The following is an 18,768-nucleotide window of genomic DNA, read 5'->3' as shown; positions in this document are numbered from 1 at the left end:
GCATTTCTCTGTCCAGGGAGCCTGCAATGTCTGCACTGCAGCCAATCTTCAGATCAGCTGTCGGGAGCAGCAGCCGCTGCCATTGCTGGTAAGGGAGCTTTTACAGCCGGTCCCCTACTGCGCACGTGCGGACCTGGAGCAGGGTGGTGGAGACAACAAGTGGAAATTCTAATTTTGGGTGCAAAATTGCGCAAGCTCGTGAAATGGTGACAACCCATGGTACTTAGAAATCTCTATAGGCGACACTTTTTATTTATTTTTTATTGATTATCTGTTTGTTTAGTGTTATGTCACTCTAATGTCTGCGGCAATACCTCACGTTTTGTTTGAACACCGTTTACATATGGCGGCACTGTCCATTTAAAAACAAAAACAAATTTGATCGATGTTATTCCTGTTACAAGGAATAGTAAACATCCCTTCTAATAGAAATAAGCAGGACTGGGCCTCTTTAACCACTTCAATACCTGGCCATAGTCGAATGACGCCCACAGCAGCACGGCGATCGTGGATGAGGTGTGTCACTCAAACACAGCCCATCCCCCGATCTGTGTGGTTGCCAGCCCCATCCACCCCCGATACACGTGACCGGCCATGTCCAATCACAGCCGGTCACATGTACTGTGCACATTCATGTCGCTCGTGCGCGTGCAGAGTGGCAATCGGGGATGCGGCTTGTCACCCTGACACAGCCCAACCCCGATCGCAGTAAAGAGCCAATTAAATTGGCTCTTTACCACGTGACCGGCTGTGTCCAATCACAGCCGGTCACAGAATGTAAACAAACCACAGTAACGAGATGACATCTCATTACCACCTAGTGTACACCAACACACACACTGATCCCCCCCCCCCCAATAAAGAGGACCTGTCATCACCCGTCAAAGTACCTGTCCCCATCCCGTCCGAGTACCTATTTGCAGACCATGCCTCATAAAATACACGTTGAGGTGTTTGCTTTCCAAAAATGGGGTCATTTTGGGGGTAATTCCATTGTCCTGGTGCTCCAGGACCTTCAAAAGTGTGATGGGTAGGAACGAAATTTAGATGTGTAATTTATGCTCCTAGAACGCCTGAAGGTACTACAATGTTGGACCTCTGTATATGGCCAGGCTGTGTAAAAGTCTCACATATGTGGTATCGCCACACTCAGGTGTAGCAGAATGTGTTTTGGGGTGTAATTTTTGCTATATACATGCTGTGTTAGAAATATCTTATAAATAGACAACTTTGTGTAAAAAAAAAAAAAAAAATATATATATATATATATATATATATATATATATATATATTAATTTTTCTTTCCACATTTTCTGAAGACTTCTGTAAAAAAAAAAAAAAAAAAAAAAAAAAAGTTTACTGTTCAAAAGACTCCTAATGCTTCATAAAATATACTTTGGGGTGTTTGTTTTCCAAAATGGGGTCATTTTGTGTGTAATTCTACTGTCCTGGTGCTGCAGGGCCTTCACAAAATGTAATAGGCCGTTAGGAAATTAGAGGTGTTATTTATGCTCTTAGAACCCCTGACGGTGCTCCCTGCATGTTGGACCTCTCTGTGTGGCCAGCCTGTGTTAAAGTCCCACACGGGGTATCGCCATACTCGGGAAGAGTTTCAGAATGTATTTTGGGGTGTAATTGGAAGTATGCATATGCTGTGTATGAGAAATAACTTATGACAATTTTGTAAAAAAATAAAATAAAAAAAAAAATTCTTCTTTTTCCCAAGAATTACAACTTTAAAAAACTCACCATGCCTCTTACTAAATACCTTTGGACTGTCTACTTTTCAAAAAGTAGTCATTTGGGGGTTATTTGTACTTTCCTGACATTTCAGAGCCTCAAGAAATGAGATAGGCCGTCAGTGCATCAGGTGTGATCAATTTTCAATGATTTGCACCATAGCTTGTAGACTGTATAACTTTCAAAGAGACTAAATAATATCCACTAATTTGGGTTATTTTTACCAAAGAGATGTAGCAGTATAAATTTTGGCCCAAATTTATGAACAAAAATGACTTATTTGCAAAATTTTATCATCGAAACTAAAAAAATTTTTGCTTATGTCGCAAAAAATAAAAAACCCAGTGGTGATTAAATACCACCAAAAGAAAGCTCTATTTGTATGATAAAAATTTTGTTTGGGTAAAGTGTTGCATGACTGAGTCATTGACATTCAAAGTGTGAGAGCGCTGAAAGCTAAAAATTAGTCTGGGAAGGAACGGTGTATAAATGCCCTGTATTGAAGTGGTTAATGTGAGATCTGGTGTAAAAAAAAACCTCAGATCTCACATTTACACTTAAAAGCAAAAAAATAAATGTCGTTTTACTTGTACACAAAAATCAATCTGGTCCTCCAAGGGCATTGAGTCAAGTGGGGGCCATTTTGCCCTCACTCGACTTCCTGCACATCCCTCAGCACATCGGATCGTTTTCGCTGCTACCGACGGCTTTGGTAAGCAGGGAAAATGACCAGGGAGGGGGCGCCTCTCCTGCCGCTAATTAAAGTGATCCCATGGCGAATCTGCCTCCGCAACCACTTTTATCTGAAAGAGGATCGCCTGCTTTATTAAAATATATTTGGGTAATCACAGCTGTCTGCCGCCATTATCCTAGTATATAACGTCAAAATCATGACGTGTATGTATGTATGTATGTATATATATATATATATGTGTGTATATATATATATATATATATATATATATATATATATATATATATATATATATATATATATATATATATATATAGCTGTCCAAGGATGTCAGGGACAGAATTGTAGACCTACACAAGGTTGGAATGGGCTACAAGACCATCCCCGAGCAGCTCAGTGAGAGGTGACAACAGTTGGTGTGATAATCTGCAAATGGGAGAAACACAAAATAACTGTCGGTCTCCCTCAATCTGGGAGTCTATGCAAGATCGCACCTCATAGAGTTTCAATGATCATGAGAACGTTGAGGAATCACCCGAGAACTGCACAGAAGAATCTTGTCAATGACCTCAAAGCAGCTGGGACCAGGAGGAGTGGGACAAAATCCCTCCTGAGATGTGTACAACCCTGGTGGCCAACGTCTTGCCTCTGTGATTGCCAACAAGGGTTTTGCCACTAAGTACTGTTATGTTTTGTGAAGTGGTCAAATACTTATCTCATTCATGCACATTAGAGCTGCACAATTAATCGTCAAGAATCGTTATTGCGATCTTGACTAAAATGTTTCACAATTCTTTCTATGTAAAGAAATCTCGCTGCTCTTCTGAAGCCACAGTCCTCAAAAGAAAGGAAGAGAAAAACTGGTCAGTCTGCCAAGAAACAAAACATTCTTTATCCGTTAAACTTAAAGCAGAAGTAAACCTGCTGATGTGGTTTTTTTGGGGGTTTTTTTCTACCTGCAAAGGAAAAGGCATAATGAGCTAGTATGCACCGCATACTAGCTCATTATGAAATGCCTTAGACATCTGGTCCGATCCACGCCGAGGGAGCCGACATGCCCCCCTATCGTTTATTTCGGGTATCGCGGCTCCAGCGCTGTGAGTGGCCGGAGCCGCGATATCGTCACATTCGCGTGGGAGATTTCTTACCGGCAGCATCCGCAGTCTGCCGGGATTTCAGCCGGGAATCCCCTGTGCGCATGCGCCGCTGCAGTCAGCGCATATTGTGAGGGGAATGTCTCCTAAACCGTATAGGTTTAGGAGATTTTTTTTTTTTTTACCTACAGGTAAGCCTTATTATAGGCTTTCCTGTAGGTAAATGTCCCAAAAAGGGCTATACAACCACTTTAAGTATAAAGATTGTAACAATTTGTCAATGGAATAGACTGTGTGTAAGTGAAAAAAAAGTTTTAACCACTTAAGCACTAAAGCCCCATACACACTATCAGATTGTCTGCTGATTTTTGTCTTCAGATTTACCAAAACCATATAATATGAGGTCAAACCTTAGGAGTTGCAATTTGTATGCAATCAGGCAGGTCCTTGCACTACATGTTTTTGGTACATCTGAAGACAAAAATCTGCAGAAAATCAGATAGTGTGTATGGGGCTTTAATCTTTTTCTGACATTTTGTTGGTTTCAAGTTAAAATAATTTTTTTTGCTAGAAAATTACTTGGATCCCCCAAAAATAATAATAATAAAAAAAAAAATAAAAAAAAAAAAATATATATATATATATATATATATATATATATATATATATATATATATATATATATATATATATATATATATATATATATATATATATATATATATATATATTGATCACCTTTATAACGTTGATTAAATCACTATAGGCACTTTATCTGCACATTTTGGAACTGTCTAGTGATTTTTTTTTTTGTTTATTACGACTTCTACAAAGGACTTTTTGTTATAAAAATAAGCGCTGTTTTTATACTGATATTCTCGTATATATTGATGAATTGTTCGTATAACTTTTTTTATATATTTTTATTATAAAAATTTTTAATGGCTGCTACTATTGTCCGCTCTGCTGGGTTTAATATACTCAGCAGTTACTATCAAGTATAGTGTGGTTCTAGCATTTATTACATATGCAGGTATCCGCTTGAAAGGAAGTGTATGTGTGTGTGTGTGTGTGTGTGTGTGTGTATATATATATATATATATATATATATATATATATATATATATATATATATATATATATATATATATATATATATATATATATATATATATATATATATATGTATGTATATATATATATATATATATATATATATATATATATATATATATATATATATATATATATATATATATATATATATATATATATATATATATACTCTTTTATTTACGTGTGTGCGTTCACTGTTTAAGGGGGCTCATATACGTGAGTATATATATATATATATATATATATAATTTTGGGAGGTGTATGAAGGTCTTAGTTTGGCGCAGAGAGGTATATGATAGGCCGTTTTAAAGTATACCTGCTGTTGTTTGTATATATGTGTGTGTGTGTGTGTGTATATATATATATATATATATATATATATATATATATATATATATATATATATATATATATATATTAAAAAAAAAAAAAATTAGACGCCCTAGAGAATAAAATGGTGGTAGTTGCAATATTTTATGTCGCACTGTATTGCGCAGCGGTCTTTCAAATGCAATATATTTTTTTTTTTATAATGTGAAAGATTTTACGTCATGAGAATCTTTTTATTCTAAGCAAACAAATTGTGCTTCTCATTTTGGCCAGAATTGTGCAGCTCTAATGCACATGAAATCATAACTTTTTTTGAAATGCATTTTTCTGGATGATTTTTTTTTGTTGTGTTTTTATGCCCTGTACACACAGACTTTCCGACGGAAGATGTGCGATCGAAGCTTGTCGGAAATTTCGATCGTGTGTATGCTCCATCGGACAGTTTCCATCGGAATTTCCGTTCAAAATGTTTTTTGATCTGATTGTCAAATTTTCCAACAAAATCCGTTCACACAAATTCCGATCGTGTGTACACAATTCTGATGCACAAAGTGCATGCTCTGAGTCAAGCAGAAGAGCAGCACTGGCTATTGAACTTCATTTTTCTGGGCTCGTCGTACGTGTTGCACATAACCGCGTTCTTGACCTTTTTGGAATTTCCGGCCAACTTTGTGTGACCGTGTGTATGCAAGACAAGTTTGAGCCAACATCCGTCGGGGGGGGAAAAAAAATTAGATTTTGTTGTCGGAATGTCAGATCGTGTGTACAGGGCATAATTCTGTCTCTCACACACCGTTAAAATATACCTAACATTAAAATTATAGACTGATCATTTCTAGACCTATTTTCTCATTACTGTGGTGTGCAAAGTATAGGAAACTAAGCTAAGCTAAATATGACTTCAGTTACCCGAGTCAGATATATTAGAGCTTCCCAGCCTTTAAAGCTGGAGCAATGCTTTTAAACCTTTTGAGAAGATACCTCGTGTGCAGTTTAATCACTTTATGCCATTAGAGTTTGTGAAAATAAAGTATAGACTTCTACTTGGAACCTTGTGCAAAGGAAACTGATGAATGCAAAAGAGCATGAAAACTTCTGATCATGTCTGCAGTGGGACTCCAGCAATGCAAGGATACAGGGATAACCATGAATCGCTATCAGAATTATTATAGATTAGAATCTATGCATCTTATACATTACGTTTTTCCTATAGCAGACAGTCTCATTAGGACAGTTCAATATAAAGTGCGTATTTGCTATGAAGAACCTTTGTTTCTTCCATTATGTAAAATCCCAACTCCTTCTGCATTGCTTTATATAGATTGTTCATATTGTGAAATGCAGATTTTGATTTATATATTATTAATGTAATATCCTCAGAATAAGTTCATGTGCAGAATCGCATAAGTCATTGTTTGACAGTTTGTGCTGTAGTGCTGCATTCTTGTTGGCACAAACACCGGTATGAATCCTGCATATAAATTCTCTGTACCGACGTTTGACATCTGCACAAGCACTTCTATCGGATGAGAGTTAAAAATATTCCTATACTAGCTCTAGGGGCTTTGATTTTCCCCAGCAGCCTGAAAAAATGATGGATGGGTACAGGTCAGCTCCAGCCAGGATAAGAATTGCTAGTAAACCTGGATAAAATCAGGATATGTGAACATTCTCTATCCTTTGTAACACTGAGCTACACAAGGCCATCGAAGGTTACTATTAAAATGGACTTTTATTTAAATCTACTGAGGAGGAATAAAGATGCTGAATCTGTTGCCTTTCTTGGAGAAAATGCTGTTCCTGGTTCGTTCCAGTGCTGAGAATGCAACTAGAAGCATAGGTGTTTTGGTATATTGTGAACACTTGTATACCAAATACAGGCATACCCCACTTTTAAGTACACAATGGGACCAGAGCATGTATGTAAAACGAAAATATTCTTAACCACCTCAATACAGTGCACTTGCACCCCCTTCCTGACCAGACCAATTTTCTGCTTTCAGCGCTCTCACAGTTTGAATGACAATTACTCAGTCATGCAACACTGTACCCATATGAAACTTGCGTCCCTTTTTCCACACAAATAGAGCTTTCTTTTAGTGGTATTTAATCACTGGTGGTTTTTTTTATTTTTTGTGCTAAAAATAAAATAAAACGTAAATTTTGTGGAAAAAAAATGCCTTTTTCTTTGTTTCTGTCATAAATTTTTGCTAATTAGTCATTTTTCTTCATACATTTTGGCCAAAATTTATACTGCTACATATCTTTGGTAAAAATTACCCATATTAGTGTGTATTATTTGGTCTTTGTGAAAGTTATAGAGTCTACAATCTATGGTGCCAATCGCTGAAAATTGATCACATCTGATCAGGCCTTCAGTATATCAGGTGTATCTCATTTCTTGAGACACTAACAAGCCAGGAAAGTACAAATACCCCCCAAATGACCCCTTTTTACAAAGTAGACATTCCAAGGTATTAAGTAGCATGGTGAGTTTTTTTAAGTTGTCATTTTTTCCCACAATTCTTTGCAAAATGAAGATTTATTTTTATTATTTTTTTTTTTTTACAAAATTGTCATATTATCAGGTTATTTCTCACACACAGCATATGCATAATATGAAAAATTTAGGGTATTAAAATGGTTCTAAAGGCAGAAGTTTTTTTTTTTTTTATAAAAAAAAAAAAAAAAACTGTGCAGCAGCCCCCCCCCTTCTACTTACCTGAGCCCGATGTACACGAGAGACTCGGCTGTCCTGGGACTCTCCCTCCTCACTGGCTGAGGGGCCAGCAGGCACCATTGGTTCCTGCTGCTGTAAACACCAGTGAGCCAATGAGGAGAGAGAAGGGGCACCGTGCCTGGATGGAAACGTAGAACAGTGGCTTGGGAGTGAGCCTGCTTGGGTGCCCCCTTAGCAAGCTGCTTGCTGTGGGGGCTAGAGGGAAGGGCCAGTAGCTCCGGCGAATGACCCGAGGAGGAGGAGGGATCTGGTCTGCTCTGTGCAAGATCACTTAACAGAGCAGGTAAGTATGACTTGTTTGTTGTTTTTAAATAAAAAATAACAAGACTTTAATATCACTTTAGAGCCCGTTCACACAGGGGTAACTCGGGATCCGACTTCAGGTCGCCCCAAGTCACGCTGTTGAGAAAATCATTGTTGAGTAATGGCGCTGTCTTAATGTACACAGTAGCAGTCGCTCCGACTTCAAAAAAGGTTCCTGTACTACTTCAATCCGACTTCTATGCGACTTGTACCCCTTAATTTCAATGGAAGTCTCCTCCAAGTCAGATCTCCATCTATTTTGAAGCGACAATGTCACCTCTCACAGAATAATCCGCTCTCGAGGGGGAACTCCACGCCAAATTTTAAATAAAAAAGCGGCATGGGTTCCCCCTCCAGGAGCATACCAAGCCCTTAGGTCTAGTATGGATTTTAAGGGGAACCCCCCTACGCTGAAAAAGCTCATGGGGGTCCCCCGAAAATCCATACTAGACCCTTATCCCAGCACACAGGACGGTCAGGAAAGGGGGTGGGGGCAAGCGAGCGCTTCTCCTGAACCGTACCAGGCCGCATGCCCCCAACATGGGGGGATGGGTGCTTTGAGGAAGGGGGTGTCCTGCAGCCCCCCCACCCCAAAGCACCTTGTCCCCATGTTGATGAGGACAAAGGCCTCTTCCCGACAACCCTAGTTGTTGGGGTCTGCTGGTGGGGGGCTTATTGGAATCCGGGAGGCCCCTTTAATAAGGGGGCCCCCAGATCCTGGCCCCCCACCCTATGTGAATGAGCTAGGGGTACGTCGTAAAAAGTGTCAAAATAAAACACAACACCAGGTTTTTAAAGTAATTTATTAATCAGCTCCTGGGTCTTCTTCCGACTTCTCCGCACTGTTCAGCCTCTTCTCCCGGTGTCCGACCTCTTCTCCCGCTCTCCAGTGTCGTCACCCGCTCTTCTTCTGGCTCCTACGCTATCTTCTTCCAGCTCTTTTTATTAGCGGAGGAGCCCAGTCTCCTCCGTCCTTCTTCCCTCTTTTTCTCTCTTCGTTCTTCTTCTGATGTTGACACGACGCTCTTTTCCGCTGTAATGGCTTGTGCGGCGACTTATATAAGCATGGGGCGTGGTCTCCGGGTGATGTCACACGGTTTCCCCGCCCCTTATGATGAAAAATCCTGGGGCATGCTGGGACTGTGACGTCATAAGGGGCGAGGTCATCGGGTCCCTGTACTACTTGGGTCCGACTTTGATGCGAGTTTACACACATTCCCTGAAATTGCGGCAATATCACGTGACTTTCAAGCAGTGTGAAAGGGGCCTTAATGGTTCATGGGCGCACACAATTTTAAGACATGTTGGGTATCTATTTACTTGGCACAACCTCATCTTACAAAAAGAGCACTTACTCTTAACGCTGAACTTGTTAAGTTTGGCTGCTATTCTATTTGGTAAAACTGTTGTGAACAGATTTTCCTGCGGGAAATGTTCAGTGACAGGCTGTGAAAATTTAACCGTGTGTACGCTCCATCAGACAATTGTCGGATTTTCTGCAGACAAATGTTGGATAGCAGGTTTTAAAATTTTCCACGGACAAATGTCTGTCGGATTTTCTGAGTGTGTGTACAAAAAAGTGCCAACACGCATGCTTGGAACAAAAGACGAGCCAGAAGCGGTCTGTCTTGTAAACTAGCGTTTGTAATGGAGAATTAACATTCGTGACGAGGCAAATTATGAAATCTCGAAAGGCAGCGCACAGTCTCTTCTTCTTTAATGGGATAATAATGAAGTTTCTTTGCTGCTGATAGTGATGGAGTTATTGCCAACTCATTTTCAGAGGCTTTTTTTTTTGTTTTGTTTTTTTAGTGATATCAAGAATATTATGCTCCCCTTTTTTTGGGGGGGGCAACTTGCCACAACACCATTCTGAAGAAAAAAGGAAGATCTGGACAGCCGCACTCCGGAATATAGCCTTTATTATAAAAAGTCCAACAGATACAAGCCATAGCAAAATATGGGTCAAACGAACTGGCACGTTACACACTATGAGCTATGACTAAGCACTGTAAAGTGTGAAAGGCGTCGGCTTGTTTGTCCCATTTTTTTTTTTTTTTTTTGCTGTCGCTTTTATCTGTTGGCTATATTCCAGAGTGCGGCTGTCCAGAACTTCCTTTTTGCTATATGCTTAGCCTGTACCTGGTGCTCCACTTCTGAGCAAAGTCTTGTATCCACACATCCACCTGGACCGGTGATCCACTTCACTTCACAACACCATTATCCCGTAGTTTTTTAAGATCAAAGTTACAACTATGTTGGTGTCCCTTGTCAATTTGACATTGTATTTTTTTTTTTTTTTAACAAATTTTTTTTTTTTTTTTTTTTTGTAACTACCTACTCCTAAACTGTCATTTGAAGTAAAACACATAGCCAAGTATTTATTCTACACAATTTTTATTTATTGTGCATTAAAAAAAAAACAAATAAAATTAGACATGCTATCTGCCAATAGAACTTAACCAAAAAGTGCATTATATGCATACAAAAATATAGAAAATATACCAAATCAAATCCATTATTCAACCAAAAAAATGTCAAAGTAATCACTCCAAGGCCAATAACACATTATCTCCTCCAATTCCGCAGCATGTCTGTTTGACCAACGGCCGTTCAGAAACTACCTGGAAAGCGCAAAATGAAAAGCGCAGATCAACACTCCAAACTTCTGCTAACACGAAATTAGCAGAAGGAGCCCAAAGGGTGGCGCTAAAGATCTGAAAAACCGCACGCCAATTGTGTGCCGTTTTGTATGCAAGACAAGTTTGGGTCAATGCCCTTTGGACAAAAGTCCACGGTTTTGTTGGCGGAAAATCAGATTGTGTGTGTGTGTGTGTGTGTGTGTGTGTGTGTGTGTGTGTGTGTGTGGGAGGCTTTAGTCAGGGGTCTCCAAATGTTCTATACAAAGAGCCAGTTTACTGTCCTTCAGACTTTAGGTGAGCCAGACTGGCCATCGGGAGTAGAAAGTCCCAGCATCAGTTGGCTCCATTGTTGATGTCATTGGGTGGGATTGTGCCCCAACTTTGTGTGTCATTGGTAGGAACGGTTCATCATCATTGTTGTCATGGGGCCTCCATTGTTGGTGTCAGTGAATTAAATGGCGCTGGATAAAATCAAGCAATGGACCGCAATATGGAGACCACTGTTCTAAGTGATGGACCTCCAATGCTGAGAATTGTAATTTTGGATGTGGTACATTGATCATAGTAGGTCGCTTGTTGTATACATCCTCCATTCAGAAAAATCCTTTTATTTTTTCGCTAAATGCTAGCCTTTCTGTGATTGAAAAAGGGACAGATGGACCTCATGGTTCCACCCTTCTCTACTACAGAAATCCTTGCATCAAAGTGCATTTATGCTTTTGCCAGCAGCCTCTCTCCCGAAAACTTTTTCTAGTAAAGATTGAACAGATTTTTCAATAAAAATGCAGGATGGATGCAGTCCACAGTGGGGGAGCACATGGTTCTTTTTCTACATTTAGTGTTTATCTCTGAAGGACAATGACAACGAAAGTATTTGCTTTTGAAATGTATTATTCTTTAGGCCTCTTGCTCATGGGTGTATGCATTTTTTGCTGGTCTTTTTCTGCCAGAACCTGTACGCATGATTGTACAAGTATGTAGTTGAGCGTTAATGCATTCTATTGGCCACTATATTCTTTTATTGCTCTCATCTGTGCATGTTTCTGCAGGTTATGTCCATAAACACCTCTCAGAATGCAGAAAAATATTGGGTAGGGGAGCCTGTTTTTTTTTTTTTTTTTTTTTTTACAATTCTGACCCAAAATAAAGCAAAGTGGGAAGAAAAATGTTGACCATTAATTTCCTAAAATGAAGGGGGTTCATGGGAGATGGGGATTTTTAAATGTGCCCAGATAATGGTAAATACTCACAAAAAGTCCATATAAAATCAATACATTTTATTTGTACAAAACCTTAAAAACAAAAGAGCTAATCATCCTCTGAAGAACATGTGTATTCCTCTTGAAGATATAGAACAAAAGTTCCACATGGGGATAAATCCCAAAAGATGTATGAATCCTGGATCGATGCGTTTCACCCAGAGTAAGGGCTTCTTCAGGATTCAATCTTTAGATATTCTGAAAGCTAATAACTGATAGGTAATGCAAATAAGATATCAGTACAGAGAATCAAAATGTATCCATAGACTAACAAATTTTTTTTACAACCGTTGAAAAAACAAAAATAAAACTCTACCTGTATGAGGGTTTTTTTGTTTGTTTTTTTTGTTTTTGCCCTTAATGTGAATGTTTTTTAAATGTGGATTATGCTTTATTATTTAATGAAATACAACTCTTCTGCCTTTCAGATGTTTAAGGAGAAATGTGACTATTCATTTCGGTGGCATGACTGAAGAGAACGTATCTTGGAGTACGCATGTTTGTGGGGGAACCAGGTGGGTTCCAATTTTTTTTTTTTTTTTTTTTTTTTTTGTTTCTTTTGAAAGTTGAAATGACAGATCAGAATCTTCTTCAAGAACCACTCAACAATACCGTGTTTTTCTCTGCAAAACCAAGCCTACCAATTTTCCTGCTTTCCATAACAGTTCCATTCATGGTATGCTTTTGGTCATAACTGTTGGTTTCCTGTGTGTTTATGTCAGCTCTCAACCAATCTTTAAAGCCTTCAATTAGCATAGTGGATCACTTGTGTAGCACCATGGCAACTGCTGATCTGTATAGAAGCTTAAAGTGTCTGTTACCCCAACACTTTATATTCTTGATATGTGCCTGCTGTACCATGTACTTGTATGAGAAAGTATCCTGTCCTCTTTGTATTGCATTTGTGTGAAATTCCTGTTCCTGCCAATCCCTCTGCTTTCCTAATAAACACTGACTACACTAGGCATGAGATCACAGTGTGGTCAGTTCTCTAGCTGTGCTGGGAACTCGGCCTGCTCTCCTCCAATGACCAGACTTGCCCTGACATGCCCTTGCTGCAGAGCCTTTCACTGCTTTTTCTCCTCCCCCCCCCCCCCCCCCCAGCTCTTAGGCAACTGAGAACAGAGGGAATGTGATCAATTACAAAAAAGGTGAAAAGGGTATTTGTAAATTTTGAATTTTTATATCTCTATAAACAAATATTTAGCATTTCATTTCTGTTTTAAACTGGGTTATTTTATAAGGTGGTCGTTTACAATCACTTTAGGCTGATCATATTTGGATCGAAATTCAGCTGGTTCAGCAGGGTTGATGGATCAACTTGGGTTCAACCAGCCTGTCAGATCTTTTATGTACAATTACTGCCAGCAGTTATAGCCGCTAGCAGTAATTGTCGCATTCTGCTGGCCAGAAGGCATTTCCTCCATCCCTCCCCTCGCCAGTGAACACAGTAGCTCTGCAGGAGGCATACCCCCCATCAACACTGACTGTGTTTATGGGGGAATCGAGTGATTTTAATTCTTTCCACCTGCGGTAGAAGGAAAGAAAATCAAATAATCTATGGGCTCCCCTAAATGGCACTGTCCTTGGCTCTAACGCATAGGAGGGTTTAGTTCCCCTTGCATGCACTACTTTTAAAACTGCACTGCACCCAGCTCTCATGGTACTGTTACCATGCAATCTGGTGCAGGCAAACACACTGCGTTTGGGGTGTTTGGTATACATTGACACCTGCAGCAGATCGCACACCCAGTGCATTTTAGAGGCAGTGCAGGATATGTGAACAAAACACAGGTTTCAGCCCTTACTGATATATTTGTCAAATATTTCATTACCGAGATCACTTTGGATGTGCTTACTGCTCGTATGCAACTGGACTGGTTCTGTAAGGCCCCATTCACACCTGAACATAGTGTTTTCAGGCAGAAAATCCGTGCGATTTTACGATTTTGTGGTGTTTTGCTGCTATTTTGTGCAGGGCAAAAGGTCACCAATGTAAAAAGAAGAAAAACTCCCAAATCTGCCTGATTCGAGCAACAAAAAAGGGTCCAGAACTTGTTTGAGCTTCAGGCGACTTGGAGTGGAGATGTAAACCATCTCCATTGAGAATAATAGATTTTTTTCCCCTCCAGCGTTTTGTAGCTTCAGGCTTCAAGCTACAAAACGCTCAGGTGTGAATGGGGCCTAAGATCACAGGTATTTTGCTGTGTGGTTGGTTATTTTATTTTATTTTTTTTCCACTCTAAGAGTGTCAGAAACTGATTCAAAGGGAAACTCTATCAATCATGATTTAAAAGACTAGTAAAATAACTTGATTTTAAATCATAATTTTTAAAGAGCAACATCTCTGACCCGCACTGTCTCCTCTTCTGATCCACTGTTGACTCACTGACAGTCCCATTCACTTTAATGGGACGGTGAGTGATGCAGCAGTGACACAACAAGGCGAGGGATATAGCAGAAGGTGAGTGGATGCCCACTAACGGGCACTGCCATGATTGATCTGATCTGAAATGACAGGTGCTTTTTAAATGTAAGGACTTATTCTTGCTGGTAGTTAGAATCTTTAATATTTTGTAAACAAAATGAAGGTTCCCTATTTAGAATAATAAGCTGTCAGGTTATTAAAACAGCGATATCAGAACTGATTCAATCACACAGTTTGTAGTGTACATAGATTTGCAAAACAATGGGATAAAGGAATATTCCTGAACTTTATTTTATCTCATGGTTACTGCGACATGCTGTGTGAATGCATCAATGCAGTGCATGTTATCTCAAATTGAGTTAAATCAAAAAAAATTTGATTAAAAAAAAAAAAAATTTATTGAATTATAGCCACCCTGGTAAAGACAGATGTTGATTGCCCATGTAGAGGGTTTGTGGTGTTATAAAAGCTGAGTTATTTTCCTGACTTTATATAGAACTGAGAGCAGTTTTGGATAAGCAGAGATATATCCGACATTACATAACACTAGTAGCTCTGATTTTGTTGCCTCGTTTTACTGAACATGTCAGCTAACAGAACTGCCTGCATAGGAATGTAACAGATCTATTTGAAATATAATTTTAAAATTTTTGGTTCATGTACATGCATAGCTGTAATAGTTATTAGTGGCTATTGTTGCTTATTTTTGGCTAATTGTTGTGGGTAGGTGTTCTACTTGAGTTTACTTTTCTGGTTTTCTGTTGTGATGGCTATAACGTGGATTTTTGGTCTTGATCAGATAGTGTCATGTGATTGGGTACATTAGAGCAGTTAAGAGGGGGTTCTGTTTGTTAAATATTACAAAAAAAGGTTTTAGTTAAATCAGTGGTGGTCAACTTTAAAAAGTATAAGGTTGGGTTCACATATATGCAAATTGGATGCATTTTATACCGCATCCAATTCACATGCCATGAATGGGACCAGCTCTCAATGGAGCCAGTTAACGTGTCCGGGGCGGCCACGGTGCTGTTTCAAAAAGTGTCATGTGCGATTTTGGGTCCCGTTCCGGTGCAAATTCAGGCAAAAATGTGCAACTGAACTAGTGAACAGAAACGCACCTGGCCCCCGACTGCAGACCATAACTGCACGTATGTGAACACGGCCTAAAGGGCCTTTTAGGTGTGGCCCCCCAACACTTTGGCTGCACAATAACAGCGCATTTTCCTGCATTGTGACAAGTTAGTCAGCCCATTCAAAATAAATGAGCTATAATGCACCTCAACACCCTAAAATTTCAGTCCTGCTATATATATTTTTTTTTTTTTACAAATACCAAAATACACATAGTAGTCTACGTACCATAGCGACCAGAAACACAAGCAGGGATTCTTTTTGTTAGTAACTATGACAGCAGTTCTGTAAAGGCTGTAGGATTGGCTCCCTCCACTCTTTCCGGGAGGCCCACAATACAGAGGTTATTCCTCCTGTTGCAATTCTCAGCATCCTCTGCCCAAGCTTCTAATGCCTTCACCTTTATCTTCAGAATATGAGGATCCGCATTGTGATCTCTAATGGTGTCTTCAGTATAGGAGACTCTCTGCTTCACTTTGGTCACACGCTGTCTGAAGGAGTCCAGGTCTTTCCTAATGAAGCCAATATTGGTCTGGAGGTGGTCAATCTTGTCCATGATAGTCATTTGACAGGTGGCAGTGGTCTGCATGACTGCTGCAAGATCCGCCGAGCCAACGGGTTGCAGATCCACCATCTGCGTAGCCATGTGTGTAGTAATGGCACTGGGGTCCAGGTTTGATGCCAAAGGTGATCGCTCAGCCAAGACACCTGTACAGCTTGTAGGAGCTGACTCTTCCCCCCTAGTCATGCCCTGAGAGCAGTGTCGAGGCAAGGGAGTAGAATCCAGGGTGTTAGGTACTCACTGTGTCAGAAATGATCCGGCCAGAGCGTCCTCTCCCTGCATCATCTTGGACACACCCTCTTCAAGATAAACATATTTAGTTAAATGATCTACATAAGCATATACTAGACCAATGTCAGTCAAGACACCCTCTAAAACTCTGCTCTTGAGGCACCTCGTTCTATAATGTAATAACAAAAGTAATAGTTTTACATATATTGCAGCAGCATCCACACACATGGGACACCCAAAATTAGAGCTGATTTATTCTTCCAAGGCAAATACATAATAACGTTTTTGCACTGGTACTGACTTGTATCCCACAGTTTCTGTCCCCACTTCGGCTAATGTGAACCCAGTGCTGACCGAGAGGGGCAGGTGAGGAGCCAACAACGATGCAGGTGCCCGATGACATCATTGGTTGTTACAACACCGGTGGCTAGAGGGTTGTTAAGGGGTGCAATGGAAACCCGTGACTTCATGTAACTAAAATTCAGGCTTGATTCACCCACTGGCTTGTTTACTATTTTTGGGCATTTTTTAGGCATTTTGCCAAGGCACCCCTGAAGAAACCTGGAGGCACCCAGGTTTAAAAGGGCTGTGATAGACTATTTGTTTTGGAAATCAATTGCCCTTGTTAAGAGAAAACAAAAATGATTTTCAGATCATTTAAACAGAGGTATGTATCTGCTCCCCGTCTTGGCCATTCTGCAAAACTACATGAGGCTTCCCCAGCCCCTGCCAGGATCTTGGCTAATATCAGGACTGGGCATGGGGAGCAGCCAAGTGTAGACTCTCAGTAATGTCAAAGGTAATTGAAAAATAAGGGTCTGATGATGCCAATTGTCTGTCTAATAAGAATGCTGGGGGACTAACCAGGAAGAGAATTATATGTGTTACCTGTCTAGCTGTGTGTAAATGTATACATATTTCAGCCTTGACCTTTTACTTGTTTACTTGGAGATTCCCATTAGTATGGGGTAATGAGACTCCTGATTCATACTAAATTGCACCATTTAGATCTCCTGTTAACATTTTATAAATATATTCAATTTGACTGTGCTGAGAAATCAGTTTATGCCGGCAAATAGGCTAATCGCAGTTTACTTGTATATTAGGAAATGTGGGAACACAAAAAAAATGATCTCTTTTGCAATAACGAGGTATAAGAAATCTGTATTGTGAGTATAAGTTAAAGTGATACTTAAGTCTTGTCTTTTTTTTTGTTTGTTTATACAAAAAAAATGGCATACTTATCTGCTCTGTGCAGTAGTTTTGCACAGAGCAGCCCAGATCCTCCTCTTCTGGGGCCCCTCGCTGGATCTTCTGACCCCTCCCTCCTGCTCAGTGTCTCCCCCCCCCCCCCCCCATAGCAAGCAGTTTGCAATGTCGGTTGGGGGTTGTGAGCTGCTTTTTGTCCATTTAGACAAGGAGCCGTGGCTTGGCGCCCCTTCCTTCCTTTTTTTTTTTTTTTTTTCTTTTTGTTTTCCTTCCTTCCGGAGACAGACACAGAGGGGATTGCCAGGCAGAAAGGAGCGGGGAGAGAGGAGACCGGAGCAGGGTGGCCTATCACAGAGGGAGGCACTTTGACCACTGTGATCAGGGCACTGCTGCCCTGGTTATCGTGGTCTGATTAGAGAGGACATACAGAAAGTGGTCGGTTTAGGGTTGTTTGTTTGTTTTTTTTTTTGTTTTTTTTTCTTCTTTTTACAGTTGAGAGGGGGGCAGATTATATAGCACAAGCGCTGTGCTGTGTAATCTGCTTTAAGTGACCAGAATCTGCGTGTTTGGTTGTTGTTGTTGTGTTTTTTGGGGGGGGGGGGGGGTTTAACGCTTTTAAGATTTAAAAAAAATAAAAAATAAAGCCACCTGCCAAAAACATTAAGGCCTCATGCACACGAGACGCAGTTAAACGCGCGTTCAGATGCAGTTGGACAGTTTTTTCAACTGCCCCTGAACTCATTCAATGTTATCCTATGTGTCCATGCACACAGTCTCGTTTTTTTCCGTTTTTATGCAGTTGCGTTTAATCTCGTTTTTCCAGAAGCAAAAAAATGCGTTCAGAAGCAAAAATTTCCACGTTTCAGACGCAAAACGCCGCTACCGCGTTTAGCCGCGTTTGCGTTTATATGCGTTTTTTAAAGGTGACCTTTTTTTTTTACATTAAAAATCTCAAAAATGATTGCAAATGATGGAAAAACCATTAGAAAAATATTTTAAACAATTGCAAGTGGACAATCCACAACTTGTGGCAAGTGACATGGCAGGTGGCAAGTGACGTGGCAAGTGGACAATCCACAACTTGTGGCAAGTGACATGGCAGGTGGCAAGTGATGTGGCAAGTGGACAATCCACAACTTGTGGCAGGTGAAGTGGCAAGTGACGTGGCAAGTGGACAATCCACAACTTGTGGCAGGTGGCATGGCAGGTGACGTGGAAAGTGGACAATCCACATCTTGTGGCAAGTGACATGGCAGGTGATGTGGCAGGTGATGTGGCAAGTCACGTGG

General features: G+C 40.1%; 1 protein-coding gene across 3 annotated transcripts in view; it reads left to right on the top strand.

Annotated features, from left to right (window-relative positions):
- The window catches only part of MBD5 (methyl-CpG binding domain protein 5), a 123,047-nt gene that overhangs the window by 27,617 nt on the left and 76,662 nt on the right, over nt 1–18,768 (top strand). For all 3 annotated transcript variants that reach the window (XM_077447732.1, XM_077447733.1, XM_077447734.1), the window contains one exon: nt 12,347–12,433. The gene's annotated coding sequence lies outside the window, so the exon portion shown is untranslated. The remainder of the gene's footprint in view (nt 1–12,346; nt 12,434–18,768) is intronic.

The sequence above is a fragment of the Lithobates pipiens genome, unplaced genomic scaffold (genome assembly GCF_037356315.1).
Source record: "Lithobates pipiens isolate NorthernLeopardFrog02 unplaced genomic scaffold, aLitPip1_a1.2 Scaffold_22, whole genome shotgun sequence".
Taxonomy (NCBI): domain Eukaryota; kingdom Metazoa; phylum Chordata; class Amphibia; order Anura; family Ranidae; genus Lithobates; species Lithobates pipiens.
This window is presented reverse-complemented; position numbering and strand designations above follow the sequence as displayed.